This window comes from Xenopus laevis, chromosome 9_10S, assembly GCF_017654675.1.
Source record: "Xenopus laevis strain J_2021 chromosome 9_10S, Xenopus_laevis_v10.1, whole genome shotgun sequence".
Taxonomy (NCBI): Eukaryota; Metazoa; Chordata; class Amphibia; order Anura; family Pipidae; genus Xenopus; species Xenopus laevis.
This window is the reverse complement of record NC_054388.1, coordinates 106,473,600-106,488,551: the sequence shown is the minus strand read 5'-3', so window position 1 is coordinate 106,488,551 and position 14,952 is coordinate 106,473,600. Positions and strand designations below refer to the sequence as shown.

At 43.7% G+C, this 14,952-nt stretch overlaps 1 protein-coding gene across 2 annotated transcripts in view; it reads right to left on the bottom strand.

Moving 5' to 3' along the window:
* Positions 1–14,952, bottom strand: part of rai1.S (retinoic acid induced 1 S homeolog) — a 114,062-nt gene that overhangs the window by 61,709 nt on the left and 37,401 nt on the right. Inside the window, exon 1 of one of the 2 annotated variants that reach the window (XM_018239322.2) lies at positions 8,615–9,198. The exons of the other annotated variant lie outside the window; for it this stretch is intronic. The gene's annotated coding sequence lies outside the window, so the exon portion shown is untranslated. Of the gene's footprint in view, positions 1–8,614; positions 9,199–14,952 lie in introns of those variants that run through there. 2 annotated transcript variants of the gene reach the window in all.

Genomic DNA, 14,952 nt, shown 5'->3' with positions numbered 1-14,952 from the left:
TTTCTGAAAGCACATGACCAGGCAAAATGACCTGAGATGCACCTACACACCAATATTACAACTAAAAAAAATACACTTATTGGTTCAGGAATTACATTTTATATTGTAGAGTGAATTATTTGCAGTGTAAACAAATGACAGAATATCTTTAATATTCCAATTTCTAATGAATTCAGGAGCCAAGAAGTATTGAGAACCAGTAAGCTGAACTTCAACTCCCTGTATCCCCTGACGGTATTTAGTAGTTAAGGGGCTTTGAGGATTCCCTGAAGCCTGCTTTCCACAGCTGGAGGGAGTGGTGGGGCTGCTGTTAGCTGGAGTTCAACAGAACAGCTGGAGGATTGAGTGTTGGACATCCTTGGTTTAAAGTCAGGGACATCCCTGCGTATAGAGATTTTTGGCACTTAATCGTGTTACATGTTTTGTTTCCCAGCAGAGTTGAAGTGGGGCCAAGGAACATTACTCTCATCCTCTCCCTAAATACTCAGCAAGTAATCCTTCAGGAAGGTATGTGATTTAAAGGGAATGACATATCCGTTAGAACTTAATGTAATTTCTGTCTGTCTCTTTCTACGTGCTCCACTGCTGGTTCTGACGTGGAAACAATGTAGCAAAATTAGATTAACACTAAACAGGGCACTAGGCACGGCAGTTCTTTGGGACCACATGGCCCCCTATCTTCTTCTCATATTGGACATGATACAGAAGCAGTAAAGGGGACCTCCTGTCCAATCGGAAAACAGTCCTGCATGAAGAGCCAATCATTGGCAAGTGCATTATCAGCAGCACCAGGCCAGTGTCTCCCCTAGTTAAGTGCCTTATTTTCCTAACAATTCATCTGGCCCTGACACCACCCCTTATTCAGGAAGCCCCTCCTCTTTTCAGCACAGTGAATTAGAAACAGGGAACAGATGGGAGGGGCAATGGTTAGAGAATGCCTCGTATAGCCAGCAAATATGGCTGCTCCCAGGCAGAAATGCCAATATTCAGAAGAACATTCAAAGCACAAAATTTTATAATTTAACCTCAGTTTACAGAAGAATCATGGTTTAGATATAAGCACTGGGAAAATCGGCGTAATCCAACCCAATCAGTTTTGCTTTTATTTTTCCACCTGCAATTGGCTGAAAAAATGCTAATCACTGATTGGTTGTTATAGGATACTGCCCGGGAACACTAATTATAAATAAATACATAGTATAGCAATTTGTTTAAAGGGAAACTAATACAGTGTCTGCAAGAAATGGATCCTCCGTCCCTAACAAAGATATTAGTAACGACCGTTAGGCTAATCCTGCAAACCCAGAAAACTGTAATATACGACCATATGAAAAATATTCTGTCACTGCATCAGCCTAAATCTCTTTCTTCAGAAGTCAAGAAAGAATTATTAAAGTTTTTTTTTTTAAATTTACTTTTTTTTGGAAAATAAAAATTCCAAATCTCCCAAAGCATTACTCTAAGTATTGGGGATGTTACACTGGAATGGAAAATATTGGTGCAAAGGGGCTTTCTATTGACACACACAAGTAAATGGGAAATGTCCTCTTTCCCTCTGCCTTTTTAATTCTTATCTCCAGTCTAAACTTCCCCAGGTCCAGCTGATGAGAGATAATAGCAGGAAGAATCCCGTCAAGATCTAATAATTTCTAATTAATGTGTGCATCATTTCACAATCTGCTTTCATTGGCCACCAGAGGTACATAGCGCCTGGATTCTACCGACATGCAAAAGCTTTCTCATCCTGAAAACTCCTTTACTAAGATCGTTCTTATCCCTACAAGGGGTGAAATTAAATGAATCCCTGTCTCTCTATGGACTAAATAATATATTTTGTGATTTATCTGACCCCTTCTTTGCACAGGGTAAATAAGGCCTTGCCTGACTGTGCACTGTAAGTACTACCCCCCACAGCCACACTCCCTTCCCAGAGACTATTATCCCACTGTTACTATAGGCACCATCTCTCTCTACTATACCTGCTATCCCACAGTCACACTCCCTTCCCAGAGACTATTATCCACTGTTACTATAGGCACCATCTCTCCCTACTATACCTGCTATCCCACAGTCACACTCCCTTCCCAGAGACTATTATCCCACTGTTACTATAGACACCATCTCTCCCTACTATACCTGCTATCCCACAGTCACACTCCCTTCCCAGAGACTATTATCCAACTGTTACTATAGACACCATCTCTCCCTACTATACCTGCTATCCCACAGTCACACTCCCTTCCCAGAGACTATTATCCCACTGTTACTATAGGCACCATCTCTCCCTACTATACCTGCTATCCCACAGTCACACTCCCTTCCCAGAGACTATTATCCACTGTTACTATAGGCACCATCTCTCCCTACTATACCTGCTATCCCACAGTCACACTCCCTTCCCAGAGACTATTATCCACTGTTACTATAGACACCATCTCTCCCTACTATACCTGCTATCCCACAGTCACACTCCCTTCCCAGAGACTATTATCCCACTGTTACTATAGGCACCATCTCTCCCTACTATACCTGCTATCCCACAGTCACACTCACTTCCCAGAGACTATTATCCACTGTTACTATAGACACCATCTCTCCCTACTATACCTGCTATCCCACAGTCACACTCCCTTCCCAGAGACTATTATCCCACTGTTACTTTAGGCACCATCTCTTCTTATTATACCTGCTCACTTCCAGAAACTATTTTGCCCAATAGTAGCCCCTACAAGTCTTTTACTGGATCCATTGGGAAAATAGTTCTGGTGAACCATTAACTTGCTGTGCCCTAGTTCCATGGCTTTGTGTTAATTTGTGTTAATTAGACCTGATATTTCTAACTTATGTTTAACGACACACTACTGTATAGAAGGCTTTCTTTTCCCTGCCTCATTCTGTTTTAAATTGTGGTGTCTGTCATTTAAAGGGTAACTGGCTCTTCTCCTCCTTGCTAAAACACATTTTCCTCTCCACCTCTTTGCAGATGAATGATAAAATGAACAGGAGGTAGGAGAGTCTCAGAGGCTCAGCAGAGCAGACGTGCAAGTTCAGTTATCATTAACAGAGAGTCTGAGCAAATCTGTAAAATCCTTTGCTACCAAGAGGCAGGAGCGGTTAGTTCTTGTTTTGCCTTAAAAGCACAGAAACCTAGAATTATAAAGCAATAGTCGAGAGATTTTCCTGGTGAGTGTAAAGAAGTTTATCCCAAAATTCCTCATTTATACCAAACAGGTATATAATCAGAGCTGCCTTCAAGACAATGAAAAAGAGGTTGGGAGTGAAGAGCAGATGTCTAAAGTCTCTGGCAAAGGAGTGTGACTGTGGGATAGCAGGTATAGTAGGGAGAGATGGTGTCTATAGTAACAGTGGATAATAGTCTCTGGGAAAGGAGTGTGACTGTGGGATAGCAGGTATAGTAGGGAGAGATGGTGTCTATAGTAACAGTGGATAATAGTCTCTGGGAAGGGAGTGTGACTGTGGGATAGCAGGTATAGTAGGGAGAGATGGTGTCTATAGTAACAGTGGATAATAGTCTCTGGGAAGGGAGTGTGACTGTGGGATAGCAGGTATAGTAGGGAGAGATGGTGCCTATAGTAACAGTGGGATAATAGTCTCTGGGAAGGGAGTGTGACTGTGAGATAGCAGGTATAGTAGGGAGAGATGGTGCCTATAGTAACAGTGGATAATAGTCTCTGGGAAGGGAGTGTGACTGTGAGATAGCAGGTATAGTAGGGAGAGATGGTGCCTATAGTAACAGTGGGATAATAGTCTCTGGGAAGGGAGTGTGACTGTGGGATAGCCGGTATAGTAGGGAGAGATGGTGTCTATAGTAACAGTGGATAATAGTCTCTGGGAAGGGAGTGTGGCTGTGGGATAGCAGGTATAGTAGGGAGAGATGGTGCCTATAGTAACAGTGGATAATAGTCTCTGGGAAGGGAGTGTGACTTTGGGATAGCAGGTATAGTAGGGAGAGATGGTGCCTATAGTAACAGTGGGATAATAGTCTCTGGGAAGGGAGTGTGACTGTGGGATAGCTGGTATAGTAGGGAGAGATGGTGTCTATAGTAACAGTGGATAATAGTCTCTGGGAAGGGAGTGTGGCTGTGGGATAGCAGGTATAGTAGGGAGAGATGGTGCCTATAGTAACAGTGGATAATAGTCTCTGGGAAGGGAGTGTGACTGTGGGATAGCAGGTATAGTAGGGAGAGATGGTGTCTATAGTAACAGTGGGATAATAGTCTCTGGGAAGGGAGTGTGACTGTGGGATAGCAGGTATAGTAGGGAGAGATGGTGTCTATAGTAACAGTGGATAATAGTCTCTGGGAAGGGAGTGTGACTGTGGGATAGCAGGTATAGTAGGGAGAGATTGTGTCTATAGTAACAGTGGGATAATAGTCTCTGGGAAGGGAGTGTGACTGTGGGATAGCAGGTATAGTAGGGAGAGATTGTGCCTATAGTAGAAGGGACTTTGGTTATGGGTCAGTAGGTAAATCTGAACATTACCCTTCAATGATTGAAAGGTATCATCTGGTAGAAACTAAGAGAACACTGTGGGCCTATGTAGGTACACCAAGAATGTACAGCGAAACCCTATGAATCAGTGTAGATATCTATAGATAAATAGAGAGATGCATTACACACTATATCAGCTTGAGATCAGGTAGACGTAAAACACCCAGAAGAGGAGAAATGGAATCTCTTCACTGATGAAAATACACTTTGTGACCCCAAACTGAGACAGGGTAGGCAGCTCCAATTACCTGCCTTTAACCCTTTGGCTGCCGGGGCTATTTGATTTTGCAGTGTCAATTTTATGTAGCTGGCAGTTTGACAGCTGGCACTGGGGGAATTACATTCTTTGGCGAGCAGGAGGTTAAATGATCCACTGGATGCAAAACACTACAACTGAGTCAAAACACTACAACTGAGTCAAAACACTACAACTGAATCAATGAGCAGCATTAATGCATTCACGGTCACACTGGCTAGTAAGTATGTGGGGCCTCGACCTCCCTCCCTTCATCTGTCCTTTAAATACGCTGCAAGTAGCCAGTCACTTTGCTACTGAATTGCATAATACTGTGTATTTCTCCCCAATCCATAGCAGGGAGTGGGGATCTATATGTGCCAGATGCAGGGGTGGGCACTTCTATAGACGCAGGGGAGCTGCAGTTCAGGGATGTTCAACCTGTGGCCCCACAAGCTGTTGTTGATGTATATGCTGTTACAATAGCTTGGAGCCAATACAGACCATAATAACCTTTATCTTGTTACATAATCACTCAATGCCAAGGACTACTGGAAACTGTGCTGCCCTACAGCCCTAGCATGGGGAGACTGAAATAAAGATTGCAAGCTCCTCCTCCCAGTATTAACATGCACAGCCTTTGGGTTTGCAAACTTTGTGATCTGTTATCTGGAAACTGTTATCCATAAAGTTACATATTACGGAAAGGCCCTCTTCCATTTGATCAAAATACTCCAAATTATTAAAAATTAATTCCTTTTTCTCTGTAATAATAAAACATTACCTTATCATTGATCCAAACTAAGATATAGTTAATCCCTATTGGAAGCAAAACCAGCCTATTGGGTTTATTTAATGTTTAAATCATTTTCTAGTAGATTGAAGGTATCAAGATCTAAATTACAGAAAGATCCATAATCCAGAAAAGATCAGGTATCGTGCATTCTGGACAACAGGTCCCATACCTGTACTACAGAGATTGGGATTAAAGGGACGGGTCACCCTCAGCCTATAGGGAATGATCATTACTCCCTGCCTGTAGCAACACAGGAAAAGAGAATATTTGGGCGGCACTGATTACCTGCTGCGCTCAATAAATTAAAGGTCAATTCTAATAATGGAAGCAAAATGCACATTAATGCTGGCGTTACTCGCAGTGCGCAGCAAAACATGGTCGCCAAGAGTTATTTCACTGGCCTCATACAATTTTAAGACAATGTTATTACTGAATTATTTAGATCTGAAACAATTGGGAATTGTCACAAGATCTGCTCAGCCTACGTGCCCTCTGCTGCCCAACATCATTCTCTTCCCCCAAAGTAGGGGTTCCAAAATCTTAGGGTTCTCTTGTGGTACAAAACATGTAGGGGGCAACATGAGTATCCACCAGATGATTTCTGGATCACTATAACAGGGTGACTGTAATAACAATATTATATGCACCACTGATATGGGTTAATGGGGTGCCATTTTTGATCCCAAAAGGGGGCTGGACCCCAAAATATTCAATATCCAGACCACCATCCTCCCAATATACAGCCGTCGTGTTTTTCTAATGCTGCCATTTCTTAGTTGAGATCAAAGAAATATATCTAATTGATGCAGAAAAGGGTCAGATCTAGCAGGGTGCTGCGGAATCACGTAAGGGCAGATTGGGTGAGAAGTAAACAATCCGGATGCAAAGGCGCATGGTGACAGTAACTCGCTGGAGGGGGGCTTCAATAAGGCTGTCGTCTTAATTGGACGTAGCGGGAAAGTCTTTTCCATTAATCATTTCCATACAATGCACTCGGCTAATGTCGCATACACTAATCGTGGTGCGTTCCAACCCATTACCACCTCTGCTGGAAAGCCGTTTTTGCCCCTCACCACCCACTCTGTTGCTCGTTCCTAGGAAGGTATCAATAAAAGGAGATGTAAACGAAATAAGGGCGCTCTTTGATTTCCAGTGCATAACAGTACAATGACTGCAGGAAATATGAGAACTTCATAACCTGCCCCCCACCTCCTACCTTTCAATTTTGGTGCCCCCAGCTGCTACATATCCATCCTCCAGCACCATAGGGGTTTCATAGAGAGATCTTGTTACTGTAGCAGTGTGGGTATAAATCACATGCAATACATGTCACGGTGCCTCCGGAGCATTAGATACAATCTCAGCACTGGTTGGGGCTGCCAGATTGTTTCACCCGTTTGTTTCTGTAGCAACGGGCTCCTAACCAAAGGTCTCTCTGCTCCCTATGTCTGCCCCCAGACCCTTTACTTGTGGGCACGTAATAACTGCAGCACCCTGCTGGCTCCGCTAAAAGGCAAAGGGCATAAAAGTACGACGATGTTTCCCTTTAACTGCTCCGGGGGGTTTCTGAAGGGTTAATCATTCCATATAATAGGAGTTTCTGCAGAACTGCACTGAAAGGGTTACATTTCATTTAAATTAACTCTGCAATGTCCTGTGCAAATGATTATGCCCTAACCATGTAATGACACAGGACTGTAAATCAGGTCTCTGTAACCTGTGCATTTAGCTATGTTATATATAGCAAGATATCTGTCTGGGATCCATTATCTGGAAAACTCTTATCCAAAAACGCACCGGACTAGGGGAATGCCTTTTCCCCTCTAGAGTCCTATATAAGAAAGATCATCTTATTTTTTTAATGTTTTCCCATTTACAGTGATCCGAAGAACAGAAAGACCCCTTATCTAGAAACTCCCAGGTCCCAAGTAAGCCAGATAACAGATCCTATGCCTGGCCTGACAATCTAAAAACAACGCAATGCCAAAGTCATAAACACAATAGTAAAAGTTTACTGTTTCATTACCCTGTCCATCTTACTATTCATTTGTCCCTATATCTATTTATCCATCTCTCCATCTATTTTCTCTCTGTCAATCTACCTTTCTGCCTCCCCGTTCATTTATCCATCCCTCTGTCCTTTTATCACTCTTATTTTCTCTCTGTCCGTCTATATGTCCATCTTTCTATTCATTTCTCTGCCCGTCTCTCTGTTTCTATCTGTTTATCCATTTCTCTATTCATCCATCACTCTAATCATCTTTCTGTGTCTCTGTCCATCCATCCCACTATCCTGACATCTATCTCTATTCTTTTTTAATCTGTCCATCACTCTATTCATCTTTCTATCCTTCTCTCTATTCATCTATCCATCTCTCTGTCCTTCTATCTGTCCATGTCTCCATCCATTTATTCATGCCTCTGTCCCCCGCTCTATCTATCTATCTATCTATCTATCTATCTATCTATCTATCTATCTATCTATCTATCTATCTATCTATCTATCTATCTATCTATCTATCTATCTATCTATCTCTCTCTCTATCTATCTATCTATCTATCTATCTATCTATCTATCTCTCCGTCTTTCTATCTATCCCTATATCTATAAATTGTACACACAGAAAAAGGCCAACCCATTACTGACATAGGGATATTTAGGTATACAGTATATTCTGCAGGTACAATGACTTATTTAAATATTCCTCATATGTTACGTCCTATTAATGTCAGCAACTCCGTCCCATAGAAAGTCAGCAGCACCTGGACAGAGCAGCACCAGTCAGTTAGGCAGAAAAGTGGGGAACCTACACTCACAGGCGCACCCATTCAGCCCGGGGGAACAGACCACTGTCCCACCATCAACCCATGGGAAGGATAAATGCCAATAATCAACCTGATTTGTGCTTTATGCCCAAGGAGGGTTAAAAAACAAACTGATTTAGTTAACCCTGCATATACTTGGCAATCACATCTCCATTCAATGCTAATAATAGTGCAATCACTTCTAAGGGAAATGGAAACTCCATACTCCGGAGTGTAGTACAGAACATTGAGCATCACAAAGGTACCTGAAAGGTTCTCTCCCGATGGCTCCTTCTCCTCTTCTCCAGCAGAGCGGACAGGTGTTGTCCTTACAAGGGGGTTAAAAGTGATATACGGTCCGAATCCTATGTATATATATATATATATATTTTTTTTTTTATCCTTTTCAGCAACCCTTCAAAGCTCCTCAGCGGCGATTATTCACAAACCACTGGGGATAAGAGGTAATTAGGAACGGCCGCTGTAGCATCCAGCCTGTAAATGTAGAGGCAAAGAGAAGGAGGGGGTGTAGGAGCAGACAGCAGAGTAGGGGAGGGGGTCATTGACAGTGTCTATTGAGACATCAGGTCGGGGGCTTGAATGTGCGGAGATGCTGCTGGCACTGCATCCTTTGTTGGGGGAATAGGTGTCGTGCCCCTCTCCTGTGCGATATATTTGTGTGAGGATGTGTGTGTGTGTGTGTCTGTGCCAGGAATAGCAATCAAGAGACAGGCAGAGCGTTGAAATGCCAGCGTAAAGGGTCAGGGAGAGATGGAGAGCTCTGCTCTTGGCTTGCTATCCTCTGGAGAGGCTACAAGAGAGACAGAGGAGGCAGGGAAGCTTGTGCTCTACTGCACTTCCATTCTCCCCTGCTCCATCAATAAAACATCCCCAAATTCTCTCCGTCATTAACTCTTCCAAGGTCACCCACAGGCTGGAGCGGAGGTGGCAAGAGGGCAGGGAGACAGCCACCGAGACGCTCTAAAGATTTGGTTCTTTAATTGCAAGAATTAAAACCCGTCCATTATGTTTCTGGGTCACATCCAGAGAGGAGCAAATGGCTCATTCCAAATCTGGATTCACGGAAAATTAGGATGCAGAAATCATTCTACAAAGTAAGATTCTAGTCTGAAATGATCATTCAGCCCAAATCAAGTCAGTATTTTGTCTTTCACTAGGATCCAAACTGGTTTGCTAATTTGCTACCAATATAATTTTGCTACTAGAGTGGGATCTGGGTTTCTGGGGGTTATAAGTGTTATGGGAGTGTTGATGATTTATATCTGTAAGTTGGTTAGAGTCAGTTGGGGTAAAGAAAATAGTGGTGTTTAGCTCTGTTCTTAAAAATAAAATAAACAGAAATATAATCTTAAAGGGTAATAACAGTGTGGTCTTGTCAGAAAACCCCCCAGTCCAAGGGTAAACACAATTCAAAGCTTGCAATATAGATTAGAAAAGACCCACTAATATTGATGCAGTAGCAAAAATAATTATAAAAGTAAAAAAAATCTTTATTAGGACATGTATAGCCTAACGCATTTCATGCCAAATGGGCACTTACTCATAGGCTCATTGAGTCAGTTGGGGTAGAAAGACCTCAGAAGTCCCAGGAAATGGGGACAGTGAAGAAGGAACATGGATCATAGCAATTTTAGTTTAAACTGGGTCGGGACCCCTTAGAAACCAAAGCAGATATTCTTGGAGGTCCACCATTAAGGTCAATTGGGTTGCTAAATAGAGTGAGTGAAAAGTTACTCTCCTAGATATTCTCGACACTGTACTGTTATTAAGTGTGTTTTCATATATATGTAATACTGTAATTAGGTAAGGGGGTCCTCATCAAATATTTGACCTCAGGAAGTGTAACCCAAACCTCTACGGCTCTAGAACAGCAGTTCCAAAACTGTGGGGCTGCTCCCCTTGAGGGCCTTGGAGCATTGAAAGGGGGGCTCAGCCTGAAGGCCCGTTAGGGTGAGATTTGGGAACAATGGTCATTTCCTCTCCTAGATACTCCTGAAACTTCAAGGCCAGTTAGGCTGAGATTGGGGTGAATATGTGTTTGCTGATAATATTCTTGGGACTATGGTTAAATGACAGAGACACCAATATTTTCCTATATCTGGAATAAAATTATGCGTTAAAGGGAACCCTGACCAAAGGCTGGACCTTCAAGGGAAACCCTGACCAAAGATGGAAGCCTCTAGTGGGGCTTGAACTCATGGGGATGAATATCTAACACCCTCCAGCACACACGGGACCTTCAGGCTTCAGGTCCTTAATGGTCCATTTCACCCTGCAGGCCCCCCACTGGGGCAGGAACTGCTTACCCCATGTTACACCACTGTGCTTCTAACTACACCGGCTAGAACAACAGAAGGGAATGAAGCAACCAACCCAATTAGAACGAAACAAACGATTAAGAACTACATGACGGGTGACGTCACAACAGAAAGATAATGTCTTATCAAAATCACAGACCCATCATTGTCGCATCACCGACGAAGGATAACTGATTTTTTTTTTACAGTAATAAAGTACTAATACGGCTCATTTATTCTTTGTAGGACCATAAAGCTAAGAGGATAATGATGGCCAAATCCAATCGTTGCCAGAAAATAGACTTTTAGGCAATAAAGTATCCACTACAAAGCGACACATCCTCACTCGAGCTGTGGTTCAGCAAGGGTTGCTGGTTACCCAAGCCTGGGCTGCAAACGCTACTCCAACATCTAACTGTATCCTTGCACACTGGAGCGGTTAAATGAAAAAGGAAAAGGCTGCACTAGAGCATCGCACAGCCGAGTGCTTTCCATGGAGTGGGTGTTCAGACAAGTCACTCAGCTGTCACAGCTTGTCTATAAACATGGAACTTGGTGTCAAAAGTGGCCCCTGAAAGCCCCCTCCATTTAATTACCAGCAAATCTATATATGATGTGATGTTTAGGAGGAAAGTGCTTAAAGGAGAACTAAAGCCTAACTAAAGAAGTAGCTAGAAATATTGTACATTATGTTTTGTGCTTCTGTATCAGCCCAAGGCAAGCACAGCCCTTTAGCAGTAAAGATCTGTGTCTCCAAAGATGCCCCAGTAGCTCCCCATCTTCTTTTCTGCTGATTCACTGCACATGCTCTGTGCTGCTGTCACTTACTGAGTTTAGGGACCCACTCACAATATACAGTACACATAGAATAGAAATGTCACAATATAAGGCTGATTAGTAATTAATACAGATAATTACTACATGGCAGCAAAGAAACCAGTGCAATTAGCATCAGAATTTAATAATCAGCAAACCTGTAGCTTATATTACAGGGGAAGCTCATTTTCTGCTGTATAATTAGTGACGAGCCCTAAGCTTAGCTTCTCAACAGCCAATCAGAGCCCACTGAGCATGTGAGTGTCACAGACACTTTCCAAGATGGTGACCCCCTGTGACAAGTTTGAAGTCCTGGATCATTGCTGCTATTGACAAGCTGAAACTTCAAGCTGATGCAATAAGTTCACTATATAAAATATGGCATTTTTAGCCATATTTATTTTTAGGGTTTAGTTCTCCTTTAAAGGGTCAGTAAAACAACATATGGAGAGACGGTGCAGGAAAGTGGCGGTCTCAAAGCATCTCTGAAATGTGGTTGGCAAACACAAGGAACACACATACACCGCATTAAGGAAATTTAGGGCCGAGAGTCATGCCCGTGCCCAGTTACAAAGTGGAACCGCCGTGTCTGCCGCCTAGAGAAGTTGAGAGCTCATCCCTCTCAGGGGGAATTCCTAAAGCTCCCCCAGTTATTGAGCTACAAGGCACTATAGACCTGTCTGACATTGTGAGATTTGCAAGTGCCAAACTCCCCGCTGCTGCCTGAGAGACCCATCTCCCTCTCTTTCCCCCTCCCTCCTGCTCCGGCACTGACACAATTAAGCAGGGCAGGGGTCTGTAGTGCCCGCTCCGCTGTCTGGGTGCCATTATTTGCTCCACTAAGGATTGCAGGATCAGCGCTGACACAGGGCCCTGGATTGATTTTCATTCACTGTGTGGGTTTGGGAGGGGTGTATAGCACGTCTGCCTGCTCCCAGCCAAATCTGTCTGCATAACAGATGGAGCCCAATCGTTTCTCACACATGACCAGCGATGATAGAACTGACCATCTCCATAATGCCAAGAGGGATCCATGCTGGTGGCACATATACCCCCTTCTAGGCAATGGGAAGGTTTCAGTGCATTATTTGTATAGTGTAATATGTAGCTTGGGTCATACAGAAAAGCACTTTATAGTTTCCCTGAGCAAGTGCTGCTATACGCTAACATGTTACTAGTGCTTAAGTACAGGGGAATACGTTCTGTTTGCTGCCACATACTTCCCACCAGGGCAGCCATCAGGGGGGGGGACAGGGGGGAGAGTTGTAGGGGGCCCTGAGGGTAAGGGGGGCCCGGCCACGCCACACTTACTTGATTAGCCGGGCCCCCATCTTTCTGAGAGCTGCTGACTTCGGGAAGGCATGGACGTTTAAGGGGCCCTGGCCACCAATTTTTTTTTTCATGTGGAGTCCTAGCCACCAATATTTTTTAATGAGGGGGCCCTGGCCACAAATGTTTTTTTATGGGGGGCCCTGACCACCAATATCTTTTTATTTTCTATTAACATGTGGGAACCCTAGCCACCAATATTTTTTTACGGCGGACCTGTGGGGTGGGGAGGGCGGACCTGTAGGTGGGGCTTGCAGTGGGTGCAGCCCAGGGGGCCTAGGAAATTTTGTCGTATGGGGCCCTGCGATTTCTGATGGCGGTCCTGCCTCCCACATATCGAGCCAACATTTTTTGACCACGCCCATTTTTGTGGCCACACCCCTTGATTACCATGTTCAGTTTAGAAAATTTGGCAGGTTATGAAAGTTTAAACATATTTCTGTGTTTTTTTTCCAGTTATTACAGTTTTGCCAATGAAGGTGAATTGCCCTTTAAGCTGTGAGTCTAACTTTTTCTAAGGGACCTGTTACCTGATATTGTTACAGTTACTTATTTGCTTATCTCAAAATTGTTACAAAAGTATCTTATCTGCTGCTTTGGCTGTTCTGGGCTCTCTGACAAAAGCCTATTAATTTAGAAACTTTGTTTCTTTTTCTGGCTGTTCGGTGCAGAGAAAAATGGGACTTTTTAGTACAAAAGAGGGACTGTGGGTTGAGCTGTCAAAAGCGGGACTGACCCTCTAAAAATGGGACAGGTGGAAGTATGCTACCATAGTTTTATGGGATCTCTCTGTAAAGACTATTAGCAAACTTAGGAGACTGTTCCTGCTGAATTGTGCTTAGTACAGGGAATACCTATACTGCCATAGTTTTATGGGATCTCTCTGTACAGACTATGAGCAAACTTAGGGGCTGTTCCTGCTGAATTGTGCTCAGTACAGGGGAATACCTATGCTGCCAGTTTTATGGGATCTCTCTGTACAGGCTATAAATCAATTCATGGGGCTGTTTCTGCAGAAGCACTATTATATCACACCACCAACCGTGGTGCCGCTCGCACCTTATAGGGCAGGATTTATACATAGGATGTCCCTAGGCCAGGACCACTAGTCTCCCCGTTCATATGTCACACACGCATTCACGAGTCTTGCAGTGTCGGACTGGCCCGGCGGGATACCGGGAAAATACCCGGTGGGCCCGACCCTAGTGGGCCCCCGCCGGGCCAGTCCCCCTCTCCCAAACAGTTTTAAAAAAAATAATAAAAAAAATTTCAGCGCATCGCAGCGCCGTTTGCACATGCGCGATGTGCCGCCTGGGCGCCGAGCAGGGATTCGCCTAACAAGTAGGTAGCGGGGGCCAGAGGGGGGCCCTGGACACCAGTCCCGGTGGGCCCCGGACCCCCCAGTCCGACCCTGGAGTCTTGTCTAGTCTGGTCCTGAGTGTAGAGATTGGTGCATTGGAAATTTAAAGTCCTAGTAAATCTCCCACATGAACCCACTGCAATGAGGCTGTGTGGCATGCTGCCCCTAAAAATACTACTGCCCTAGTCTCAGGGCCCTTGTGACCTTTCCACAAATCTGACCTGACCATTTATTGTCTTTTCTACTAACCTGGGCCCTGGAAAGACCCCTCCGCCTGCTTCTTTCTCAACAAGATGGTTATGGGAGGTAACAAGGAAGACTGTGGTCAGTCAGCCTAAAACAATGGCAACCTCGGCAAGGCAGAAGCTGTAAGCCAAGGCAATATTACTTAATTAAAGCTAGATAAAACCAATCACCAGGGAAGTAAAACATTCTGCTCTTTATATAAATACAAAAACAAACACCTAAAAGATGGCACTTTTTGATTGCACCACTGTCTTATCCAATCTCCATTATGCTGTGAGAAGGGCTCTGTGCAGTGTCTGTCAGCCCTGAGCCCAGCCCACAATCCAATGCCCTGCAGAACGCAGAAAATTCCAAAAACAGGCAAATGTTTATTGTTTATATATTGGTAACTGACCCCATGTTTCCATAGTTTGATTATGAAAGAAATATATATATATGCATCTATATATATAACAGGTTACTAGAGATGTCCTATTCATTCACACAGACTCTCCTATATCCAGAATCAGCGGTTCCTTATAACTGAAACGTTCCA